The sequence below is a fragment of the Falco cherrug genome, chromosome 8 (assembly GCF_023634085.1).
Source record: "Falco cherrug isolate bFalChe1 chromosome 8, bFalChe1.pri, whole genome shotgun sequence".
NCBI classification, from domain to species: Eukaryota; Metazoa; Chordata; class Aves; order Falconiformes; family Falconidae; genus Falco; species Falco cherrug.
The window spans coordinates 2,370,485-2,386,231 of record NC_073704.1 but is presented as its reverse complement, the minus strand read 5'-3'; the positions used below and the strand labels follow the sequence as shown (position 1 = coordinate 2,386,231).

The following is a 15,747-nucleotide window of genomic DNA, read 5'->3' as shown; positions in this document are numbered from 1 at the left end:
CCATTTCTCCAAAATAGTGAGGCTTGTTTTAATTGAAATTCCTTGCTTTCATGTAGGTCTTTGTGCTCTCCAGGTTGGCTTAAATAAAAAAGAGGAACTAACTTTGGAGTAGGTATCCAGTCAGTCATAAAACCTGCAATTACAGAGAAGCTGTGGTTTGAAATGGCACAAATAGGCTCACAGGCTTGGCTGTGTTAACAGTTGTTCCTCCCATTTAAAAAAAAATAAAATTAGTGAAACTGGATTATCAGGGTAATTCAGGAATGTTTCAGAAAGTTTACGTGAAAAAGCACAGATCCTGGTACTGAATACTGGATACCTGCTTGGGAATACAACTTTTAATTAGTGGTCTCAAACAGGTTTATGTGCCGTTGTAACAATACCTATGTTCTAGAGTTACATCTTGAAAAGTCAGCAGGAGAGTGTATGAGTCCATATGGTGCTTGGGCCATACATGTTAATAAACCATTCCTTTCGAATATTGAATAGGAAGCTTTAGTAAGATACGTACTTTTTGTGTAGTTTGACTTACACAAATAAGATAAATGTATACAGATGGAAAAATGAATATAGCTACCCTAGTACAGATTTCCTTTGTGGTCTTCACTAAGTCAGTCAAGCAGGTAATTTAGATACTCTACTCATGTAAATACATTTACTGCAAAGCAATGGCTGATTCTTTTAAGTAGTGCCCAGATCCCATGGACTTCAAGCCTGGGTGTATACAGTCCCAAGGGAGGTATGGTCGGACTTGTTTGCTTTGGCTGTCCAGTTATAACATCGTTTGATCATGACTGTGCCTATTGTAACAACTCTTAGTCCTTTTCTCTGTCACCGTTTTTACAGAAGTGGAAGTTTATTTTGAACCTCTGATGGGCACCTGATAAGTCATCGGTGATAAATCAGTCTGGCTTTGGAAACAGTTACGTGTTTTCATCGGATGGAATTACTGAGTTAAAATTATACACAAGCTACTTAAAAGCTAAGCTCCATGAAAGTTTTCCTGTAAGTTAAGATTCAGTCCTTCACTGTGGTGAAACTTAGTGGGAAAGATCGTGGCATCTTCACAAACTCTTCTGCAGAGTCAGGGATGGATGGGCCTAACTGCATCTGTCAACAAGGAAAATTACATCAGAAAAGAAAACCTCATTCCGTTTTCTTCACAGATTGGCTGTCACCTGCCAGAACACTTGCTGGTTTATAGCGTGTTGCTTTATAGCACGTTTGCAGAATTGTCAGACAAACTTATCCTGACTCCTTTCTTAACACATTCAAAAAACATCAGTAGAAGTTTCAAAGAAGGAAAGCTTAATGGCAGCTCTGTGTCTTGTGTGGCTGTGCTTTTCACAGCATTGGGCTCTAGGTGCAGGGAGAGTTCTGTGCATACTAAGAATTTATGCCTTTTGGGAACCCGTTTATACCCTAATGTGAAGAAAATCAGTGTTAACTTCCTGTTCTTCTGTGGGAGCCCAACTCAATTTAGTGAGCCATTATTTAAAATAATTCTATCATCTGAAAAGTATTCATCTTTGGGGTGGGCTAGTGAATTTGTCTTAAATAAGAACTAGTCATTTTAGCTTGCTGACAAAGGCGTGAAGTAACACCTGATGCAGAAAGAATTTAGATTGGTTTTAGGTAATTCTTAAATTGCAACTGAGATATTATTTGAAGTACCCCTAACGAAGTCTGGTAAACAAATGTGTACTAATTAGACAAAGCTAATAAAAACAAATGGATTGGTTTACATTTGAGAAACTGACTGAAATGCTGGAAACCATGTCCTGCCTACATTGTAATCTTCCAAAGAAAGGTACATGCTACATCAGTCCCTGTATTCATAATATTTTACGTGCTGTTACATCTAATATTTTACGTGCTATTGCATCAGTGCCACTTCTTTTTTTTTATGTAGTAGAAATCTGAGGAGCAAAGAAGTTAAAACATCATTGTTTGAAGTCACTTGTGTTTTGCTACCTCTTGTGATAATCGAAACGCTCTACAGGTTTTAATACCAAAAAAAATGGAGGCCAGCATGAAAGATGGGGAAGATGATGATTTCCTGATGGCGGTCTCAAAAGCTTCTGAGAAGAAGGGATGTTGAAGTTATATGCAGGGTGTCATAGCCATGCTGGGGGATGTGGTTCATTACACTGGAAATGTTCTCATCTGCTAGGTATCAGTGCGCTGCCTCATCTTCTCTCTTCCCGCTTTCTGACTCTGTTGTCTGTTGCTGCAGAGGAGGAATGACTCAGCTGTTGTCTTTTCTCTCTCAGCTTTTGATGACCTAGGAGCTTCTTTCTTATCCAGCCACCACCTTTTCTATAGCTTGCTGCTTTCCAAAGCAGTACGATGAGAGTGAAGAAAATCTGGTTTCACTAATCCAAAATTAAAGTGCCAGTAAAACGGGATGGATGTATTACAGAATTTATGCTGCGTTGTCTGTTGGAGAGCCTGAATGTAGGTGTATTTGTCTGTTGCTGCTGCTCAGTGTGTAATGTTCACAGAGTAAGAAATGTTCCTGAACAGAACTTGAACATCGGCAAAATGAACCTGGCAATCTGTGGATTAGTTTGGTTGTGTTTATTAGAAATTTTTGGCGGTGAAGATTAATAAAATTAGTCTGCAGGTAGGTTGGTTGGTTTGTTTTGGGGTGTGGTGGGTTTTGGTTTTGTTTTGGGTAGGGTTTTTTTTTTCCTTTTGAAGAGCAGTCCTGAGAGAAATCTGCTTTCTACTTGTGAGGCATGTATCTGTAGTCTTAGGATGAAGCTTGCTATAGAAACCTACTCTTTCTGCTGTGTTGACAGTGACATCATCTCAGTATTAAATGCAGTAACAAGTGTGTACAAAATGTGGAATATGAACTAGAGAGCGGTTAGAGCTCTGTAGCTCCTGACCTGTTCAGAGGTACAGAAAATTGTACTGTCTGAGCGTTTGATTTGGTGCTTCAGTGACAAAGACTGACTTTTGAAGTCATTGATGTTGGGTAGCTAAACCGATCTAGAATTGAGACAAAGTCTGCATAATACTGGAAGTGAATGAATAACTATGATCATGTCTGAAACTCATTAACCGAATGAAGTCCCTTAAAAGTGTTACTGTGGTTGGTGGTTTTATAAGATAAAATGCATATGTGAGATAAAAATATCTTTGGATTAAGAACGTACAAAGGAGGTTTTATGCAAGATTGCTGGGTTTGCATAAAATTATAAATATAGTCAACAGGGACTTTCTGTGTGTAGGTTGTAAACGCTTTAGAGAGAGTTTCCAATCACAGCTCCTAATGAAGACTACTCTTAATAAAACATGAATTGCAGATAGGTGCTGTCATGCAGTTTGCATATAGAGACAGGTATCTCAGGATTGCCTGACTTGTACCACATTCATAAACTGATCCTTGTGCATTTTTATTACAGCTGCAATTTATTACTGCAGTGTGATGATTATTAATGGGCAGAAGTAATACCTTGAGTTCTGAAGGATAACTAAATTCAATTTGATTTACAGCTGGTGATTGAATATCTATAAATAGTTCCTCTTTTAACCAGGCCAATTGCTGTTAATGATGTGCAGCGTACTTGGCTTGGAGTATCAAAGCAAACCCACATGTAATCTCCAAGGTAGTCTCCTCAAATAGGCATTACTCAGTGTGATTCTTGATGTGGGGTTTTGGTTTTTTTGAGTAATATTTATATCTTTGTTAATGTTGATTTGCATTTTAGGTAGGACTGAGTAGCACTGCATCCCAGGGTGACTGGTTCTAAGGTTGTTACTGACAGTAATCACATGTCATTTGTACAACTGAAAGATGAGTTTAGTTCACCTTGCAAAATAACTAATCACACCACAACTGAGTGTTTCCTATGAGGGGGAACAGTGAGCAGGTACGCATCTGAAGTCTCACCAAGTAAGGATTTCCACTGTAGGCACTACTTCATTCCTATCATATACAGAGCAGTCCAGAAGAGCTTCTTTACCGTCAAGTGGAATATTGTACTCTCTGTTTGAACCGATGAATTACATCATTTGCCAAGGCTCGATGCAATTTCTGTAATCCATTCCTGTAAAGAAAGACCTCTTTTCCTCGGGGCTCCACTACCTTGAGAAGTACTGTCACTCCGTGATATGCAAACCATATAATTTAAGCCATATTTATTTTCTAGTTCTGTTTGTAGAACACAGGAGCATTTTATTGCTGACCTGAATGTCTGTCTATAGAAGACAGTACCTCAGCCTAAAAGTACACTTCTAAATTGTACTAGCTTACATTAAAGTTTAAGAAATAAGCTACTTGGCTGCTGCCCGAATAATGGGGTAGGCTTGCGCTGCCACATTTTTATCCTGAAAATAAAATAAACGAAATACTCCCATTTATTTAATGTCTGATATGATAGGTAAACAGGATAAGGACAGACCTTCAGTCATTTCTGTCCAGAAGGGTGCATTGAGGCACTTGCCTAGCAGAGGCATTTTATTGTATTAACCGTGCTTCAATTGTCCAGTTGCTCTTAAGACTTATACAATCTATTCAATAAATATACAGTGGTTGCAGCAGCATGTATATACAAAATTTAGCTTTATATTGTAATGTGCCCATAGCTAATTTCTTGATGCTTGTAATATATTCTAGACTTCTGTTTTGTTTGCATGTTGTCAAAGAAAAACAGCTTAAATTTCCTCCCGTGCTATAACTTTATTTTTTAAACAGTTACTGTCTTTGTGCTACAGGTAAGCGATTTGAGTTTTGTGAAGTGTGTAGTCTTAAGTTTACGCATCTGCATCTTGCAGAGTAATGTACAGAGTCCCAGCAGAACTTCATTTTTAGTGGCTCTGGGCAAAAATCCTCATGCTGGCTCATGCTAATTATGTATGTTCAATAGTAGGGAGAGGAATGTGAGGGGTTTATGCTGACTCTTAATAAGAATGCAGCCACTATAGCAAATTATTATTACTCACTTCTGTTTTCTTTGTGTCAAACTTTATGGTTCAAATTAATTGCAGTAAACAGTTATGCTAGGCGATGTAAGAATACTTTCACTGTCTTTGAAGACCATGCTTTGTCTTCTGTTCCCCATAGAAACTGCTGTTCTGTCAGTAATAAGGGGCTGCCTTGGTCTAATGAAACAGTGTATTATTATGGTACCTTTTTAGCCTTTGACACGTAGGAACACCTCTCATAGTTTAATTGCAGTATAGTTTAAGCCAAGAACATCTTAAAAATATATAAGTTTAATATTTTAATGTTTTGTGGTTGGTTTTTTTTTGTTAATTGGACTATGGACAAATTAAAATGGTGTTTTGGAATAAGGCAATGTACCATTCTGGAATTCTTAAAATACTAGTAAAATTGAAAAAGCCAAATTGTCACTAGGGAAAATTCTGAGAGTTTCTACAGATAAATTCATTTACTGGAATCCTCTCGTACTGTAGCTTCAGTACATTTTATAGATAAAACATTCTCCCAAGTGAAACCTTGAGAGGAGTACATTGTTCTTCAAATAAGAGGAATGTATTTTAAGTATGAAAAAATAAATTTTTTGCTGAATTTTTGCCCATGTACTTACCAGATGTCACTACTGAAAAAAGTGAAATACTGAGATGACATGTCATGTGCTCTGCTGTTTTTATTCTGTGCATGCAGGTATGGTTTGCTTTGGTTTTACTTTCTTTGACAATAAGCCAAGTGAGATCCTTACCATTTCTACCTCACAGTCCTACTACCAGAAAATCACTTTTTAAACATTACATTTACATTCTGAAAGTTAAAGCTGAATACTAGAAAGTACATCAATCAGGAATTTATAAATAGTTAACTTGGCTTCAGACAGGAAAATCTTTTTTAGTATTTTTTCTTATTTGTTGTTCTTTGCTTTCAGGATAAAGCTGTTTTGGCCAAAGATAAGACACATAGGTAGTCTCACCAGATTTCTGAAAAAGGTTTTTCAACCTTTATTATTCAGGCATCAGATGATGAGATTTCTCCTTATATTGAAAAATTCTCTGATCAGGGACTGTGGTATAGCATGAGCTAGATCTGAATGCCAAATACAGGTTTGAATGCCAAATACCCAACCTATTTATTGAATATTTATTGAAGTATTTCAACTCCTTAACATGGCGATGAGGTGGCCTGCTAGGAGACAGCATGTTATTCTAGTGACGAGGTACCATTTGATTGTGAAGAGGATCAGAGGATTCGCAAGAAATTGTTGCGCATCTAGAAGTGAGAAGAGTAAAGCCTCAGAGTCTCTGAACACCACACAGATGTTCAGGTGTCTTCAGCTGTGGTTAACTGGAATCAAAAGTGTTCTCGGGATTAAACTCTCATACTGTTTATGTTTAATGATATTTTAAACTGAGCTATTTAAGATGTTAAAATAAGTTTGGAAGTGTAGATGGACTGTAACTGTCTTGATTCTTAACTGGTTCTTCCAGTAGGCTTTAATTTTGCCGAGGTGTATCAGTTTGATAGATCTCTGTCAGATACGCTGGTGGTTTAAGCTGTCTTCTACCACAAGGTTGTTTTGTAGTCGGTTAATTAGTTGAACCTGTAATTTGAAATACAGTAGTTTTAATTGGCTTGATTTTGTAGGAAAGATGTGCAGCCATGATCACATAATGCATTTACTATGGACAGCTTTAGTATGATTGCAGTGAAGTATTTTGGAATATGACTGATGTGCTGAGCAGACTCTGGAAGGGGCTGATGTACTACTGTCAGGTGCAGTAGCAAAAGGAAGAGAGGGATGGAGGGAGGATATTTTTACAGAAAATGTTGACTCCACTATATATGGAATAATACAGCATTTACTACAGAAACTCAGGTTAACATTAACTCTTAAATACTTCTGAAGTTGAACCTGTGAAATAATGGTCACAACTGACTATTGACCCTTTGATTTTAGAGGTAGAGTCTAGTTTTCATTTGGTTCCAGCTATCAGTGGCAGAGAGCATAAAACATCTTCCTCAGATAAATTTGATAACCTGTAATTTCAGTGCTAGACTGCCAAACCATTTCCGTTTGTCAAAGAGAAAACTCTGGATTAGTCAGGATGGTCGTCTTCTTTCAACAAACTGGAATTGTTTTGGGATACACATAGTGATCACTTGTGTTAAAGGTTGAAGACAGCAAGTTGCACCGTTTTTGTAATTTTTTTTAACTGTTTCTTGTACCATAGTATGACAGTAGAAACCATTCTAAGTTTAAATATTGGAGAACTCGTAAGAAATTGGTTCACTTGCTTATTAACTGAAATTGACACATTTGACGTAATTGGGAGGATATATTGAAGTTCCTGATCAAAAGAGATCTTTCTTTACAGAAATGGGTTATAGAAATTAGAGAGCCTTGAGAAGTAATGGAATCACATAGAATGAAGAAAGCCCCAATAGCAAGGGAAAACAATAATCAATAATGAGGAAAGATGTCGGTGATCCAAGGAGTGATGTGGGAAACATTAATGTCACTAGTGACTCTGCTGAGACAGATGGTGACCACAACAGCATGGAACCAAATCAGCCCTTGGTCCAGAAAATCATTATATTTCAAATTACAGTGAAAGGAAGAAGCCATGGTGACTGATGCTCAAGGATAGGGGGGCATCCATACTTCGGGAGAGGTACTAGAAGTATGTGCCGAATTATAGGTGCTGTAAAAGCCAGGATTTTATATTAGATCAAATCATAAAGCTACACAGCATAGTCTAGGTTAGATATATCGAATTGTAACATGGCTTTAGCCAAACTGGTAACAGTCTCGCTTTCCATAGTATCTGTCCTTGCTTGCCTGGGTTGCTGTTAGAATACGTGTGCACTTGCGCAGTGGTGGACACAGGGAGATACATATGCATAATGGTATTTTTAAGATTGTAAGATTTTTAGCCCATCAGTATTTTTAATTTGATTGGCTAGGATGACATCTCTACTTGCATTTTAGATTAAGGCTCTAAGGATTGTGCTTCCTTTCCCCTTTTCTCTCTCTAATCTTGCAGTAAGAGTAATACTGGGTATTAAATACTACATTTTCATTCATTTGCCTCAAAGTTGTGTCCCTTCAAAGTTGCTTTAATGCCTTGTTAAGAAAGATCAGTAGTTCATGGTGAGTGATTTTTGAAGCCAACCAGTATTTGCATCAGTTTGAGTGGTTGCCTCGATCATCACACAGACCTGTTTTAACAATATCTATGGCTAAAATAAGCAAGAGCCAGGCAGTGTCGTGACTTCTGTTGAGGTCTTACTTGGAATGTGATGGAAGTTACACATTTTGGTTCAGTGGGGCTTTTCCTTGGTGGATCTGCCTGTTGTAATATTTAGGACCATTTTATGTTGCGCATCAGACTGGTTAAGCTGAATCTGCTGAGATGTCTTTACAAACACCTTTGTCTCCCACAATTACCGAACAGAGACGGCTTTGGGAGCCCACTAATGCAGGATGTGAGTGGTTTCAGAGGCTGCCTGTTGTCTCCCAAATTTCCTTTAGGAAAAGAAGGCTGTGTTCTTGCATAAGAATCGTAGTAGTTCTCTGGGTTTGTACTCTGACAGAATGAGTTTGCTAAGAATTATTTGAATGGCATGTTGATAGAGGGCCTTTATAAAAGTCTGTGACAGTCATTCATTAATTAAATCTCCTATTTAAAAATACAGATTTGAATTAATGAATTATCAAATAAGAAATTTGCAAATTCTGCATTCTAGAAATGGACTTTAATAATTTTAATCATAAACCACCAGGCACTAATTTGGCACATCACAGGTAAAAAAACCAAACAACACATGCCCTGGTCCCACTTTTCAATGGACTTTTTACACTTGATAGCTTTGATAATCTTTTTCTGAATTGAGAGAAGTCATCAGCTTAAGAGTAGACATGTGTGATTCCTTTTCTGAATTGTAGCTGTGATAGAGGGATTTTTATTGTAATAGTGTAGGAATTAAACACATACCAAAGAGATGCCTTTAATGCCTTTTTAACATACCGCAAGTATTTTAACATACCACTAGGATGAAATATGTGTAGCAGTTTGCAGTATTTTTTATTCTTTCTATAACAACTGGTTGTAACATTTGATAGCAAACGTTACTGTATTCTGTACTGTGGGGGGAGTTGGAGAAGCTGTTGTCAAATGGCTTTCAATAGGAAATTTATCCACTGCTGTTTTTTCAGTGTTATTTGAATACATTTTGAGGTGGCCAGTTGTTTTATTTGTGCTATTGCCAAAATACTCTGTTAGGCTGCAGATCAGCCTAGTCTGTAAGCTGGTGTTGGTGTTGCCACCAAAAGCAAGGATGCTTTTGGACTGGGGTGTTTGTGCAGCTGCACAATGAACCAGATAGGAAAAGTAATCTGTCTTGAAAATAATCTTTGTTTCTTTTTCTAGGCTATTTTTCAGCAGAATCTAGTTGTACAGCTGCATAGTGAACAGATCAGCAAACAAATGTGCTGGTATACAAAATGGGTCTGTGGGAATGGGAAGGAATGAAAGTGGCAGTGGGGGAGGGCAGAACCGCAGCTTTAAGTACAGCAGCAGCATCTTAAAATATTTGTTGAACTTCAGCCTTAGTTCAACCAAAAACATTTGCTTACTTTCAGTGGAAAAATAAAATCTTAAAATGCAGGTGTAACTGGTTCTTCCTTTCAGGTATTTCATTCTTACAAGCACTGGTATCTTAATAGGACCTAGTTAAACAGCACAATATTGGCACAAAAGCAAACCAGCTCCATTATCAATTTTGTGCATTAATAGATGTTCTATGGTCTACATACGGTTTATATATGAAGAACTGAAAATTAATTCCTGTTAACCAGAACTAAGACTTGCAGAACTTCCAACTGTTTTGATATTTTTACATTCTTCTGAGCTCTGAGAAGGAGTCTGTACTCAGCAACTTAAGTTGCTGAATATAGCTTATTTAATATATAAGTAACTGGCGTGCCTTTTAAAGAAGGCTGTCCAGGGTTTTTTACGTTCAAAATAAAATCAGTGCCCCTTTCTGGATAACTGAGCGAGTAGATTGCTACTTTAGGATCATTTTCTAGTATGCTTGGGATTTGGCACTTTAAGTACTTCACATTTCAGATTTTTTAAAAAATTCCATGGGGTGTTCAGTTATGCATAAATGCCTTCTGTACTATTTAAGTCTTATCTGGTATTAACTTAGCAGATATGGCTTGGATCAGTTAGTTAATGGTCTGTTCTTACAACGAGCCCCTCCTACTGGGCTGTAGATTTTCAAATGAATGAGTTTTACTTAAATCCACAAACCTGGGTTTCATTGAAATTGAAGAGGGAGGAAAATACAGGAGATGGGTGAGAACTAAAGTTAGAAATTGTTAATTGTAACTTTCTAGATCTGCAGCATGTTTGCCTATTTGTACGTCCAGAAGCTGATGTCAGCTTAAGTCTGGTAAAACAAAAAGAGACTATTATTTAATGAAATGTTTTTATGGCTTTCTTAAAGTGCCTTCCAGTAACAGCAGTATTTTAAATATCACAGTAATTTTTAAAAAATAATTTATCATAATAATGTGGGCTAGGTTAGTAGGACTTGATATTCTGGCATTTGTTAGAAACTTGAAATTTAGGAAATAAAGGGCTTGGATTTTCAGATTCTAGGCTTTTTTTTAACTGAATATTAGTATGAAATACTGCAGAGTTGCTGGAGTGGAAGTGGTGGGGGGCTGCAGGTATCTCTCCTGTGTTTATGTTGGAATAAATACCTGCAATATAAGAAAGAATTCAGATTTTCAGGAATTGTAGTAAAAACTGTCTTTATGTAGTCAGTAGTTTTATTTCAAAGACTATTTCTCTTAAAAAGAAACAGAACCATTTCTTACAGAGCTGTTACTCTGAGCAGCTCTTTACAGAGAGGGCAGTATCTTGGGTTGGTGAGAACATTGCTTTTGCTTTATTTTTAACACCTTTAGTCTTTCTCAGTTGTGTGTTACCTTAGCTGAAGCATGTGTTGGGTGGTGGTGTGACAGTTCTGGTTGCCCATGAAGTCTTGCTGAGGCGCTTTACTGCTGGCATTCAAGCTGAGTAACTGCTGAGAGGAGTCTTAAGACATTTTTTTAAAGTTCTCGTCTGCAGGTAGGGAAGGGGGGGGGGAAGCAGAACATTCTTCAGAGAAAGTAAGGAAAGGAAGTTGAACAAAAAGGGAGAGAAACGAAAATGACTCAGGAGGGAGCATGGGAAGGGGGGAAGTCCAGTGCACTTCTGTTACAAGTATTTCAGGTTATTAAAATTGCTGGGAGCAGACGGGGGGGGGGGGGGGGGGGGCGGTTGGGGGGTGGAGGAAAGTTGGGCATTTAAAACATCCTAGTCAGCGTTGTGTGCCAACAGAAAATGCTATAGTATGTGGCTTGCAGGTGCTAAAATGAGAGATGTGACTTTCGGTTGGGTTCAGGCTCTGAATGACCACATTATTTGAACCCAAGTTTGTTGTTTTAAGGAAAGCCTAACTCTTGAACTAGTTTTCTAGTCTCAGTGAAGCAGCTGGCGATTACGATCATATCCCAGAAATCAGTTCCGGTGGTTCAAAAATTCCAAAGTCGCGTTCAGTGCCAGTGCCATGTGCATACTGCAGGCTTTACATGAAGTCTTTTCGAAAACGAAGGGCTACAGAAGAGGCACGGCTGAAACAGTTGGCACTGCGGGGAAGCGTCGCGGAGCCAAGGCAAAGGACCCACAAACCAAGCAGCCGCCACCCCCGTCCCCCGGGGCGCACGCCGCTGGTGGGCGGGCGCTGGGCTGGCGCGGCCGGGGGCCACTTCCCAGCGCCGGGCCCGGGCGCTGCCCCGCGGCTGCCGCCGCTTCCCCAGCGCTGCACGGGGCCGCGGGCGCCGCAGGAGGGAGGGCAGCGAGGCAAAGGCTGGCAGCAGCCATCGGCAGAAGCGGCGTAGCCTTGTCCGCGGGCTGCCCGTCCGCACTTGCGGCGGGATTTGGGAGCCATGCCCTGTTGTTGAGGCCAGGCACGCACAGCGCTGCGCCGCTGACGTGGGCGGAGCTGGGGCGGCAGCTTTCCCGTGTTGTACACGTGCGAAAGCTGCCCGAGAGATGACAGCTCTTTACGGTTGCCTAGAGAATTAACAAAGCTTGCTTAAAAAGAAACAAATAAATAATCTGTTCTCTTAGGAGTTCTTTGAGATTTTTTACGATGAGTGCATTTGTTTTGTAAGCATCTTTATTCTGTAGCAAAAATTACAACAGCAGGTACAGAAGATGACATAATAGATGATTTAAAATATTGTGCTAGGGTTATTACTGTTTTAATTGAAAACAGTGAGACATCTAATTGATTTTGAAATTGGTCTGATAATGCTTAGCTCATGTTTTTCAGCAATGAATCATGATCATAGGTTACAAATGGTTTTAACCACTAGGGCATGGAGAAAAGGTACCGTTCAAAGCTGAATGCCACAATTAGAGATGCATGACTAAAGTTTCAAAGTAATGTATTAGTAGTATTGTATGAGACAGTCACATGAAAAAGATCACGAGGTTGTGAAAAGGATTATGATCATGCTTGAGTCATGAATTTCCTGGTGGAGATATTTCAGTCCGGGTTGTGCTTGTTTAAATGGGAATGATTTGACTTCACTTGCTCTGGTTATGTTACCACTATGTGGCAAAAGGGGAGGAAAGGTGTCTTACCTGCAGAAGTAGTACCCTTTGAGTAACTGGATTTTACTTAAACTTCAGATGCTGTTTTCAGTACTGAGATGCTGAAGTTAAGATACTGAACAGTTTGCTAGAGCATTACAGTATACCATGTGTACTTACCTGCTGCTGCTGGCCTCTGTGCAAGCGTATGGAAGTTCATCTTTCCCCCAGGGCTTTCACCTGTCTTGCATGTACCTTAACTGCTTATTCCAGATCCTGAACCTGCTCTTCACATTAAGTAACATTCAACATTGTAAATCCTCGGTTGATGAAAATCAGCATGTTCCTATAGAAATGCGGAGCTCTATTGATCTGCCACCAGCCACATTCCTGATCCGGTACCTTTCCTTACTGCCAGAATGTTTCTGCCCTCTGGGATGATGTAAGTCACAGAGCCCAGGTTCTCAGCCTGTGTGAGGGAGAGCATATGTTCTTCATTTAAAAGTTATGGCATGCGTTCCCAGACAGTATACGGTCTAGGGGCTGGCTCAGTCCAGTGACTCTCAGATAAAGATTTGCAACCTGTTTCTTTTTGCTCCATCAATAACAACTCTGTACTTACCTGTTACATCTAAGGAGAACGGAAAAAGGTTCTGGAAGGTGCTTTGAGATGCTTTTAATGTTTCGGTACTAATCCCAGTGATGTATTCAAAAGAACATTAAGGATGCCTTAAACAGAGTCTGTGAGGGAGAAAGACTATATGAAAGTAAGACCTCAGGAAATTCTGGGGATGAACTCAAAAGTACTAAATTACTTGAAAACGTTTGTCAGACCTTAAATCAGTAACTGGAATGTGGGTGATTGAACTGGAGGCAAACTGGGGTCATTCCAGACCGGTGATTGAACAGCTGTGAATAAAAGTAAAGCAGCAGTATACAATGATTACCCATTAACCTATCTGATGTCCCTGGCATCTACTCTTGATACAGATGCTTCATTTGATAGATATTCTTCCGATCTTATGTTTGTAACTGGGTCAGTATTGCAAAAGAGAGTTTACTTTTTTTTTTCTTTAATCTTGCAAGCATTTGAAACTCCAGTGAAAAGTGAATTTTCATCTTTTGTATTTGTAGAGGTTAACAGGAAAGCCTTCTTCACCAGTCTTCTCTGTTAACTCATTTGTTGGCTGTATAAAGTCATTAAAAGGTAGCCCTTTTTTTCCCTCTGATTCCTTGTCTCTGTCAACCTGCTGCAAGTATAGGAGCTTCCAAGAGATTTATTTTTTGTGTGTGCAATAATGTGGTTGCAAGTGCTTAAGCACAAAACATCAAGGTAATGGTTTATGAAACGTAAAAGGACTTCAAATGTTTGAGGTTTGCTGCAAAGCACCTTCCTGACTGATTTCATGAAGCATGTTTTAGTTAGCAGCTGGGGTGGGCCTGAGAAGGGTAACTACACTTCCCCTTTGCTGTCTGAAAGTCTGTAGCACTTTAGGGTGCGTTGGCCAGGTCACCCATGCCTGTAACGTAGGGTCGGTCACAGCTGTAGTCAAGGTGCACATAAGGAACTAAAGCTGCTTTCGGTGTAGAAGGAGCTGGAAGCATACTCACCTGTTTTCCTGGTCCCTTACATCCTTGCATTTGCTGCAGTGTTTTGGTAGCATCTGAGTGTACGGAAAGCAGGGTGGCTGCAGCTCCTGTCCTCTCAGCTCTCCTTTCCTTCTCGGTCATATTCTAAATTTAACGAGTTACGTGTAAAAAGCCCTACTTCTGCACTTGTTTCCTTTATCTACTTTAGTTAACTCTCTTGAACTGTTCAAAATAAAGTAATTCAACTGTTCAGATCGATGGGGATGTTCCGTGCTGCCTTCTTTTAGGTGTCTGCTCCCTTGCCGATAGGAGGGCTTGATGATCTACTGCATCTATCTAGCAGAGCAGTTGTAAATGGTACGTGTTTTATTTGGCTTGGTACCAGGCAGAGCAATTTAAGTGTTGCTAGAAACCCCTGGGAGCGTTTAAAGGATTTAAAGGATTCTTCCCCCCCAAAAAAAAACCCCATGTATTTTAGAGGTTGTTCTCTACCCAATATAAGTCTCTAGCAAATACAAGTCATAAAGTACAGCTCTTGGCTTATCTTCAGCTTTTTAGTTTTATAACATTTTTTACATAAACCTGGAAATTCTTTTTCTTAGAAGCTTCTTTTATAACAATTATTTCAGTTTTATGAAATTTTTTTGCTAGCAGATGTAAACAAAATAAACCTGTCAAGTTTTGTAAAATAATGAATTGTTTTCAACTCTGAACACAAGACTTCTGCCATGTCCTCGTCGTTACCTGATGTTGAATAGTAAGGTTCTTACGTTTAATACTAAATTGAAAGCCACATTGTCTAGATGATACAAATTCTGAAAATCAGTACTAGCTAATTTGAGCTAGACTGTCAGCATGAACAGTATTTTTGAGTTGCATAAACAGACGTTTTCTGTATATCCTTATTTTTAAATTAACATCCATGTAGATCTTTGAAATCAGTAACTCAATGGAAGTGAAAGTACTAAAAAAATACTAAAATACGAACATTTAAGCAATACATTGAAGTTGTTTAATGGCAACTTATTTTATAATCGCTAATTATTAATGAAAATAGGGAATTGTGTGTGTGTTTAGTGGAGGTATTTTAGCAGCATATAAGAGAACAAATGATGTGTGGGTTTTCAACTTATTATCAGCCTGTCATCCCCATAAATAAGAAAATACAGAACTGTTGGTTTTAAATAATTTTTATTCTTTTATAACCTGTGTTTTAACAAGATTTCCAATCTTACAGGTTATCATAAGCATAGGTGCCTCTGAAAATACACACAAAAAATTATATGACTGACTGTAAGAGCTGATCTTTTTCTTGTAACTGGCTCGTAAGTATGCTGTGTAAGAGTGCATCTCTGAAACACATGGAGCCTATCTTACTGTTGGATAAGAAAAGTACATAAGCACAATTTCTGCAGTAAAAATCCTACAATTGTCATTCTGTTAATACCAGTATCTAAACAGATTTGCAAGTCATTCAGTTGGTACCAATGAGTACCAGACTGATACTGGTGTAGTACAAATGTTGAGATTGCTTTTACGCCTAAGTGCTTCCCCTTGTGT

General features: G+C 38.8%; 1 protein-coding gene across 4 annotated transcripts in view; it reads left to right on the top strand.

Annotated features, from left to right (window-relative positions):
* Positions 1-15,747, top strand: part of SLC39A10 (solute carrier family 39 member 10) — a 52,995-nt gene that overhangs the window by 14,228 nt on the left and 23,020 nt on the right. The gene's annotated exons all lie outside the window — the stretch shown is intronic.